This window comes from Mercenaria mercenaria, chromosome 19 (assembly GCF_021730395.1).
Source record: "Mercenaria mercenaria strain notata chromosome 19, MADL_Memer_1, whole genome shotgun sequence".
Classification (NCBI taxonomy): Eukaryota; Metazoa; Mollusca; class Bivalvia; order Venerida; family Veneridae; genus Mercenaria; species Mercenaria mercenaria.
In genome coordinates, this window is record NC_069379.1 from 20,136,262 (window position 1) to 20,145,585 (window position 9,324).

The window sequence follows — 9,324 nt, forward strand, 5'->3', positions numbered from 1 at the left end:
ATATTATACACACCTGGAATTTCTTGGGCATGGGGACCTGAGGCAGCGGGGTTCTTCCCTTTGGTTTTATTTCTTCTTTTACATCTTAAAAGATATCTTAAATTGATCATAAATCAACATTTAAATAAGCAGCAGCAGTATGTTGTGAAATGTGTCTATAAATAATCTTTATATGTTTAACAAACAAACTTTCAATTATTTATCCACTAACTTGAGATTAACCTCACTAAATATTTACAACTTCAAACTATTTTGGACTATTGATATAATTACTTGTTTAAACAGAACAAAAAGATAAACGTAAATATATACTCAGCGTCACTGAAAAGTTACCACCTAATATATAACTCCTTACTATTTTATACAATATTGACGTCACTTTTTCTATTACTCATAGACCCTGTCTGATCATGTCTCCTAAAGACAAATATAAAACAGGGAATGCCACGCACCGTACCAAAAACGCAACCTCCTCAAAACGAAACCCCCAGCACGCAGACGCGTGCACCACACACACACACACACACACACACGCAGAGCCAACACATAAGGACAAAACGAACAAACAATGGAACACAGTGGGGCACCGCCTTGGAACGGTCAGTGGCAAAAACACCACTGGGGAGCTTAAACCGGTTTATGGTGCCCACCCAACCTCACTCTTACCCCACCATGTTCCAAAGACACGGGACAGTGTAAATAAAAGTAATCCCCTCCAGGTGAATCTCTTACATGTACACACGTAATGGAAACAAAAAGGTATGGCATGTAAAACACAAAAATGCTCGTGTATAAATATATAAAAAGCAAACCTTAAGAACCAAAAACGTATGTACTCAATGCCTTTCCAGAAAACAGATCAACAAGAGAAACACCCTTAAGGGCCCGACGAAACAGGCCAGAAGACAAATATCAAAACAGATCAGTCCTTGTAGGATTTATAAACTGCTTCTCATAGAGTCCTCCCCCTCTTCCGTCAGACGCAATCAGAGAGGGAAGCGTAGTGTCCAACTGTAAACGGATTGAACACTAAACATGCGGTATGTCTCAAAACAGTTGGGTCGGTAACCTCTTTTAATAAAACGTTTTATAATTTTACCAAATACATTTGGAAAATTACCATGACCAAGATCTTACGAAGTTTGTAAACCACATCCCCATAAAAAACGGGTTTAGAAATACCTTCTCGCAGAAGTGTCTTTAAATTACTATTGAATTTTAAAACTAAATCAGAATTACGATAGTAAAATTTAGCAAAATATTTACGCAATTTGTAATAACGGTAGCCTTGCTGAAGAAGTTTACTTGTAATATATTGATTACGTTCATTGAAATGCTTGACATGACTACACGCTCTGGCAAACCGAATTAATTGAGAAATATATACCCCATAAGATGTAGCCTGAGGTACATCCCCATCCAAATGGGGAAAATTTACAATACTAAAATTAAAATCATCCCTCTTCTCATAAATTTTGGTATGTATAATATTGTCATAAATAGAGAGATGTAAATCTAAAAATGAAGCATCAGTATCCGAATTGTTTGTTTTAATTAACTGAAGCTCCCTAGGATAAATAGTACCCACCAATTGACCAAAAAACAGATTATCCATATTAAGAATATCATCCAGCGCGTGATGTATTATTAAATGCAGTTATAATATCTGCCTGCGTATCTGGAGAAAACCTAAACCATTTCATGACTGTCAGGTGAGAACAGCATATACGACGACGTGCAATTTCGCGACATCAAAGTTCGGCGTCAACCATGCCAATGGCCTGATGGCGTTGGTCGTGCCTTAAACGTGGCATTCTTAGCAAGGATATTCTGTTTTTTTAACGTATTCCTTTTAGTCTGTCGACTAACTTTCAAGTGCGATGAATGATTTACGATCATAGAAAATTCGTACATGTCGACACTGCCGGAAAAAGTCATTTTGCAGGTGCAGCCCGTGCCTCAAATGGAGTTAATCGAATTTGACAAATCTTTACACCAGTGACGTCTCAGCTGCGTCAGAAATGTAGTCGTGTTATGCTTTTAATACAGTCCAGTGCGATTTTTAAAATATAAGGTCCATTAGGGTGGTAACTTTTCAATGACGCTGAGTATATTTGTCATAATAATTTGTGTAATTGTTCGTTTTATTTAAACACGACTTCGTGATATATCTTATTGTTTCATTTTTACAGTGCAACTCTAACTAATATAGTATATTAACTAATATATTGACCTGATGTTAATCATTTCTACGGAAAACAAAATAATAAATACCCGTTTCATGCCTGGTCTTGATTCTTTGTATACTTCCAAGTTGTTTATAATCTTTAACAGAACGCTCTAGGTTATTATTACGCCGAAACCCGTAAATTTCAATTTTGTTTTTGCTTTGCATACTTTCAAGTTGTTCTCGAAGTTGATTCAGTATAGGCTTTTGCAAAATTGAACTTACAAAGAGTTTTTGGGGTTGGTCAATCTGTGACTCAAACAGTTCAGTCAAGCACGATATTTCAAGCGTTATAATTTCATTGTCCTTTTCTAAATCATCAATTCTCTTAATGTCATTTGCCTTAATTTGCTCTCCTTGCTTTAGCATAGCATTTGTAAATTTATTGACATGCGAAATCATTTCTTCTTTGAATTTTATTACATCTTGGTTGAAATTCTCATTGACAGCTACAACTCGTTTCTTGTTATTCTTGATAGAGGACGACATTTCTAGCGCTGCAATGCGATACATTTCGGCTTCGTGAACCAAAGTTTTGAACTCCTGACTGTCTTTGAACATTCTTGCCTTGTCACGAATGTACTCGACTTTGCAAATTTTGTGTTCAAGAATCATACATTCACCACATCCGACTTGCCCGTGTTGTGGGCAATAAAACTTTATCATCTCAGTGAAGTGTTGATCGCATCTTTCTAAACCTTCCGTATGTTCTTCTTCAGCAGCTGCTTCGTCAGATGTGACCAATGTATGTCCGCGATTTAGCTTCCATTTTTTATGTGTATCAAAACAAGGTTTACACATATGCTCCTTACACTCATTACACAAACCATCAGCTCTCGTGGATAATTCACTTTCTTCACAGGGCTTACAAAGTAATTCTTTTTGTTCATTAAACCCTTTTCTTCCGGATACTTCCATATTTTTACCGTTTATTTTGAAATATATATCCTATATAATTTGAGTTATGCAGTCCGTTTGAATACGCAAGATAACGGGGAGGCGAAATCAAAGTACAATAGTTAAATGTGTACCACTTTATCACTGACCCACTTTATAAGTTTTTACTTGTTTTATTCCGCATGTATAGTTGAAACACGATAATCTTACTATATTGATCAACGATATCTGCCAGTATCATAATAATTTAAACAAAATAATCTTACCTTTATATTTATATACAATACTTACACAAATGGCACAATTTATTTTCATAAGTGGGCAATAACCTTTATCGTATAATAATATAAAGGGATAGAAGCATGTTAGGCTGTCTCATCTATATAAAAGCGGTTTATTGACGAGAATAGTCCAACAATCTTATATTAACTTATTACAAGTCAGGATCATACATTACAATCTATTTGGTATATTAATGATTAAGTTGAGGGAAACAACGGTATATCACTAAATAACCAGATATAAGTATTTTCATGTTGTGGGTTAGGGTTCAGTATTTGATGACTAATCTATATTTTGCGTAGTTTTTTTTGTGTCTATAAATATTCGTCTTAAACATGGCACTTTGTAAATGAAAGATTTATAGAGAATGAAAAATTTGGAACTCTGTTGCATATGATACAATCTGTTTCCAAATATTACAATAAATATTTAGTAGATTGCACAATGTATGCATATGCAACTAAAATAAATACTAAATGTATATACTGATTGGCTTAGAAAAACAGTTTATCTGGTAGCATGAAACAGATGCCTCTCGTATGAAGTATTATTTTTTGCATTGAAATAAATTTTACTTGTACATATCAAAATTAAGGAAAATGTCAAAAGCATGAAAATAATATAATTACACCTCAAAACATCTTAATTTAACAATAGCCTCGCCTGAGTATTCAACTCCAGCCGCCTGTACGACATGCCAATGCACAACTACATGTGGTTCTAGTCTAGGAAAGGTAGAGCAAATAATGTTGATTTCCCTGATTGATAGACAAGTCTATAAATTAAAAGCGTCAAAACAAAGGAATATCACAGAATTAAGGCGTTTTAGAATATAAACGAGCAAAGATTGACGTAAGCTAAAGTACCTAGGAACACATTTTTACAAACAGTAAATCCTCCATGGAGAATCACCAGCCGGTATTTGTTAAAATGGAATCGTAAACGCTCTTCATTACATTCTCAATATAATTAATATCTTGAACGAAAATGCCTTTTCAACTGTTGCCTTTTTGTATGTAGAATCACTGCGTATAGCTAGGAACACTAAAGTGTGACAATAACACATTACTTGCGTAACATATGTCTCTGGAAAGCGAGAAGGGAGAAAACTGACGCCGCACTAACCCATAGTAAAAACTAGATAGATTTTTGAAAAGCGATAATAGTCTATATAACCTGTTGTGAACAAATCATCTATTAAACTAGCAAACCTTTTAGAATAATTTGGATTTATCTACTGTATTTTAATGATAAATGGTATCTTTTTGTCCTAAAATAATTGATGCATGTTCTCATTATAGTGAAATGAAAAGGAAGAAGGGTATATTAAACTTAAATTGCGACATAAGCCTCACTATCAGAAACAGAGACTTTTCATTTATATGTACTAATTTAGCGTTTACTGTAGTTGATTAAGATGTAGCTTTGACAAACGTTAATCAACGATAATTCGAAGACAAAGACCTACCTACGTTCTTGAAACAGATACGACAGCTTAAAGCGTAAAACACATCCATTTCCAATGCTGAATTTCATCACAAACATTTTTATTATATGCATACATTAAAGCCCCGATGCAGCTTTTTGAATATACTTAACTGTAAGCATCTAAAAAATGGAAATAAAATTTAATTTGGAATATCATATTTATTTTTTTTCTATAAAAATAGAATAAAAGTATAATAGTTTTTCGATAAAATGTATCAATTAAACTGAATGGAAAGACTCGGGCCAGTTTTAAATATGCTCTTAATTTGCTGAGTGAGTTCAAGGAGATGAAACATAAAAATACTATATACATTTGTATACAGTTTTATGCCTTTACATTACTATTCTGAATTACTGTTAGAAAACGATGCAGAACTCAAAATAGTTTCCTGAGAAATATGAAAGGTTATTATTATATACATTTAGTTTATTAAATTAACATATATCTACCAAGCTTAATGAAACAGTACAAGACAACTTACGTTTCAAAAAGGGTACTTTAATTTTGAATTGAATACCACTGTCTACCATTTATTACACAACTCTCGTCAGTAGAAATTAACACTGGCCGTACGTTAAGAACTTATAGTAATTATAGAGAAATACATGACTGTGTGTATCAGTTGGGATACAAACTCGGGCTCTTTCTGTGACAGCATCTAGCCTGATTTAAGTAGGAAACTGTCCGTGATCTTTCTGTCGATATTGTTTTGCGATGGACGGTCACCGTGGTTAGTTGGGTCAAAGGCTTCGTCAATGCATGGCAAAGTGCTAGCTTAAAATGACAAAATCATATTCTTATTGCCGTCTTCCTAGCAAACTGTGTCATAAATATATCTCGTGTACTTTCCTTTTTATTTTAGGAGCTATGTTTCAGCTATATTTTAGCTTTGACCTATGTCTTGGATAATATTGTTTTGTCTTCTTAACGGATTGAAACGTCTTTCTTATTTTCTGATTACCTTCTACACGCTTAAGTACCTTCTACATGCTAAATGTGACGATTTTCATATGCGTGTTCTAGATGAGAATATATCTCAAGGATGTTTGTTCTATTCATTACCGCTAAATTAGAATTAGACATTTTGATAAAGAGGGCTTGAGACATATATTCTAATGTTAAATAAAAAATGGATATCCAAGTACTTTAATTTAATGACTAAAGACTCTATATAATCATCTTGTAATATATTATTTTAAATGGACTGAGTTATAGATAAATTGTCATAGTAGTATTTCTTGTGGAACTTTAAAATGCCGTAGATGTCAATATGAACCAACCCGTGAAATAATTGTTTTTTACCACTTTACTTGCGGAAAACGTGCATAATTACTAATACCCCAGTCACACATATGGCGCGAATAGCTACGTTTAGCCACGGATAGAAACGTAGTAATCCGTATCGATCCGTACCGGAGCCGTACCTCAAAGTAGTAATCCACACCGTACCTCAACGCACGGACGTCCGTGCGTTCAGGTACGGTGCGGATAGAATTAGTCTGTGGGTGTATAATACCCCAGTCACACATACGGTGCGGACAGCTACGGTCAGCCACGGATGGAAACGTAGTAATCCGTATCGATCCGTACCTGTGCCGTACCTCAAATTAGTAATCCGTATCAATCCGTATTAACACTTGGTCAAAACGTATTCAAGACGTACTCCAAACTTGCACGTTTCTCCAACTTTTGAACATCCACAAAAGTTTAAGCGATCCGTGGCCATTTGAGCGTGACTTGATCGAATCTTATTCCTCCGTAGATAAACGTATTAAACGTAGTTATCCGTACTGAAACGTACCTTGCCGTAGTTTTACTTGATGTAAAAGATAATCGTAATGAAAACGCTTGCTAATACCCCAGTCACACATACGGCGCGGATAGCTACGTCTAGCCACGGATAGAAACGTAGTAATCCGTATCGATCCGTATCGATGCGTACCTGAGCCGTACCATAAAGTAGTAACCCGTATCAATCCGTACCAATCCGTACGGCTCAGGTACGGATCGATACGAATAACTACGTTTTTATCCGTAGCTAGACGTAGCTACCTGCGTCGTATGTGTGACTGTGGTATAAACGTGGTCTATTTATATAAAACTTACCGACCCGTTACTAAACGTTAATGCGAACGTAGTCATTCGTATTGATCCGTAGGTTAACGTAGTTATCCGAGGCTGTCCGTACTTATGCGTAGTTCAACGTAGTTCACCGCAGATCCGTCAACGCGCCAGGCTAGTTGTCAGGCGCAGTAAAACGTAGTTCAACGTAGAACGCCGTACTTATCCGTACTTATTCGCATCCTGTATCGTTTTGTTCCCCGTTTTTCACCATTTTTTCCGTACTAAGACGTATTGCTCCGTACTTATCCGTGTCCACTCTACCACAGATCAATCCGATCCGCACCGTACCTCAACGCACGGAAATATCCGTATGTGTGACTGTAGCTTAAACTAAGTTGAACTATGCTTAAGTACGAGCAGCCTCGGATATCTACGTTCTGCTGAAGCGAGGTACGTAAAATCACGGATAACTACTTTTAAGTACGTTTAACTACGGATGAATAAGTTTCAGCCAAGGTGGACTAAAGTCACGCTCAAATGGCTACGGTTCGCTCAAACTTTTGTGCATGTTCAAAAGTTGGAGAAACTTGCAAGTTTGGAATAAGTTTCGAATACGTTTCGACCACGTTTTGGTACGGATTAATACGAATGACTACTCTGAGCAACGGCTCAGGTACGGATTGATACGGATTACTACGTTTCTGTCCGTAGCTAGACGTAGCTATCCGCGCAGTATGTGTGACTGGGGTATAACGAGACAATGTGTCAAAATAGTGCCCTGAACTGCATAAAGATAACCCAGTAGTCCCATCTACGGAATGAAGTGTGTTATATCAACCTCAATCACCAACCACCATCCCTAAGAGTGTCTTAAACTTATACATATTTAATTATAACATTCATATGGGTTACAAAAAATAAACGTATTTTTTAACTCCCTTTATTTATTCTGTTTATTACGTATCTGTTATCGTATGCAGTAGTTGGAACTATCGTGATTTTTCCCACTTAAAACAAGATATTCTTTTCCTGAATATTTTTTTTAAATTTTCACGCAAACTGTCCAAATTTCGCGAAAACTATCTGCTTAAGTAATTGCAGAACTATGCCGCCATACTTCTGCTATAACTTTCTTTCATTTTACAAAATTTGCAAATTATGCGTAGACAAGTACACATATGTGATCAGTGATGGGGCACTTATGTTGATGACCTCTTTAAAATTAATAGGTTGCTAGTTTTTGGTTTATTTAGCAGTGCCATGGAAGTGTACATTTACGACATAAGGTAGAAAGAAATGGCGTTTCTAGAAAACGACAGGAAATGACTGCACTATACATTCCCTGTGCACGGTGTAATTTCCTACCAAACTAGCTAGTACAAATCACAATGTGAACGGCGCAGACAATGCTGCTACAGTAACTACACAGAAATCTTTTATTGCCGCTGTCTGACATGAATTTACATTTGATTATGTTAATATGCTGGTTCCTATTAGTTATTGTAGAAGACATTTTTTTTATCTTTGAACAGATGAGACAACTACAACGAAAGGTAGGCTATGTTCGTAAGATATTTATTACAATAGCATGTTTCTTACACCTACACTTTGTTTCTTCTCAGTAACTTAAGTAGTTTTTTCTTGAATAAGATCATCTTTATTCCTAAAACATTTCTAAATTTGAACTCTAATTGAGTAGAAAATGTGGAAAAATACGTTAGGCCTATATGTGACCAGGCTCTTTCGATAATATAGCATACTTAAATTTGTTTTAACTCGAAAATGAAGAAAAAATAGTTTAGGCTTACTATTGTACCTGTCTACTAAAATGAATAGTTATTTTTATTTTTATTCTAGTGCATTATTGTAAAACAGGTTGACCTTGGTTTCACCCGCGTTACTTCTAAACAATGGTAAATTATTTTAGGTTTTGGATTCTAGTTCAAGAAAAAAAACGTTGATATTTAGCATAAAACACATAAAGTTCCTGTAAATGGGATTCGTTTAAGGAGCTGAAGAATGACATTGTAATCCCGAGTCCGGCGTCTTGATACCAGACCACTGATCTGAGGTCATGACTGTCATTGTTTGAAATTGTTATTCTGTGTAATACCTTAAATATATTTTACCATACGTTGGAGATACGTATTCTTGATCTTTTTTTATTAAACTTGTCGTTTGTTTGTAGGGAAATGTTACTTCATTTCAGTTTTAACACAGATACCTTTAGTCTGAAGTTTGACCTTGTAAATGAAATTCTTTATAATTGTCAAGAAATATGACATTCTGTCTAAAAACGAAATTTAGATAGGCACGTTAACATACGTTACACCTGCGTTCGTTCTACTTTGCAACATGTATAAAA